The sequence below is a fragment of the Pelodiscus sinensis genome, chromosome 11 (assembly GCF_052426305.1).
Source record: "Pelodiscus sinensis isolate ZL-2025 chromosome 11, ASM5242630v1, whole genome shotgun sequence".
NCBI lineage: Eukaryota > Metazoa > Chordata > Testudines > Trionychidae > Pelodiscus > Pelodiscus sinensis.
This window is the reverse complement of record NC_143062.1, coordinates 12,950,962-12,953,036: the sequence shown is the minus strand read 5'-3', so window position 1 is coordinate 12,953,036 and position 2,075 is coordinate 12,950,962. Positions and strand designations below refer to the sequence as shown.

At 44.3% G+C, this 2,075-nt stretch overlaps 1 protein-coding gene across 3 annotated transcripts in view; it reads left to right on the top strand.

Moving 5' to 3' along the window:
- CENPP (centromere protein P) overlaps positions 1-2,075 on the top strand; it is a 295,796-nt gene that overhangs the window by 520 nt on the left and 293,201 nt on the right. The gene's annotated exons all lie outside the window — the stretch shown is intronic.

Below are 2,075 nucleotides of genomic sequence, written 5' to 3'. Positions count from 1 at the left end.
GTCAGTACGGGACCGCCCCGAGCCCTTCTCTGCAGCAGGAGGCGGCTGGATCCCTGAAAACGATGGGCCCGCGCAAAGGGGTCTCCCTCGGGCGTGTCTCCTCCGCCATGTGTCGCTCTGGCTCCCTGCTGGCAGCCAGGCAACTGCGTGTTTCCCTTCGGCTCCCGATCTGCGCGTCTGGGGTGTCGCTCGCTGAATACACAGTAGATCAGCTGGCGGAAGGGACCCTGAGCAGCCTGCTAGTGTCTGGGAGATGCGCATTCTAGGAGCGGCATTCTAGGAGCGCGGCTTTTAGAGTTAACCACCGCAAAGCCTTTTGGGCTGTGTCTACACTGGCATGAATTTCCGGAAATGCTTAAAACAGAATACTATTCCGTTTTCAGTTTTTCCGGAAAAGGAGCGTCTACATTGGCAGGCTGCTTTTCCGGAAAAGCCCTTTTCTGGAAAAGAGCCCCGATCGCCATTTTCGCGATCGGCGCTTTTTTCTGGAAAAGACTACTGGGCTGTCTACACTGGCCCTTTTCCGGAACAGTGTTCCGGAATAAGGACTTATGCCCGAGCGGGAGCAGAATAGTTTTTCTGGAATAGCTGCTGATTTTTGTACAGTAGAGCATCGTTGCTTTTCCGGAAATTCAAGGGCCAGTGTAGACAGCTCGCAGCTTATTCCGGAAAAGCGGCTGATTTTCCAGAATAAGTGGCCCAGTGTAGACACAGCCTTAGAGTAAGGCACTTGACAGTCAATGATCCTGTTTCCTGCAAAATCTTGAGTGGAAGGCAATTCTGTGAGCACACCTCTTGAAATCGTTTAGGGAGGGCTGTAGGTATCCGAGGCCAACCATGAAAGACAAATATTTAAACTTAATGAAACGTACGTGTCGATAATTTGGGAATTTAAGCATTTAAAAAGAATCTAATTGGGGTTAGTTATCTTAAATAAACGTACATTTTATTTTCATTTTCAGTGTTTTAAAGTGATGTGGTTGCACAGTTCAGTGTCAGAAGTGCATACATATATCTGAACTATATTGTGTGCTGTACACAATAAAGGAAAATCTTTCTGCTGTTTAAACATCAGCAGAGAGCTTGCACATCTGTTTTTGGAAAAGGATAACAAAACTTTTGTATTGTTAAACATGATGTGCCCAATTTATCTGTGGTGTGTAACTTCATTAATATCAGAATTAATTTATTCAGCGTGTGTATTACCTCTGCTCAGATGAGAAGCAAACACAGGTTGGCAGGCAACAAAAGTTTTGGTTTAGAGGTCTTGAGCTGTGTATAAGAAACACACTGTTAACAGTGCTATTAATAGATATTCAGTACATACAAGCACATATAAACAACAAAGGACTAGGTTTGAAAGGACATAATTAAAATAAAACAATTTAAAAAGTCCTATAAAAACAAATAATTTGCAATATTAATACCTAGTATTGTAATCTCCTCTACAATATTTCAAATGTATAAATTCTATTTTTTGTGTCAAGCAGCTGCCAAAATCTTTTTAGTTGAACTGAATTTTCCAGAAATTGAAACTACTTTTGTATGTGGTAGGGAAGTAAGCGACTAGTCAACTGTCCAATAAGCAAAAGCTTATTGGATAGTCAACACACTAGTCGAATAGTCACTTCTTTCCCCCCCTCCCCCACCTTGCTGCCTTCATCTCAAAAAGGCAACAAAGGGGGGGGGGGGGAGAAGAGGCAGGGGTACTGGAGGGAGCCAGTTTCCTCCAGCTCCATGGGAGGGTAAAGGGGCATAGCGGTGGCATTTTAACTTTGAAATGTACAAGAGTCCCCTGCTGGCTCCAGGTTACATGTGATGCTTCTGCTTTGAAATGTACAAGAGCCCCAGCATGGGCTCTTGTACATTTCAAATATTGAAATGCCTTCTGGGGCTCTTGTACATTTCAAAGTGGAAGCTCCCCCTTGGAGCCTGGGGTCAGCGGGGCTCTGTATGGTGCCTGGCATTTCAATCTCTGAAATGCACAAGAGCCCCTGCTGGTCGCACTAGTCCCATCCCCTATTTGGTTAGTTAATCAAAATTTAACATCCCTAGTATGTGGATATTGTATCTTT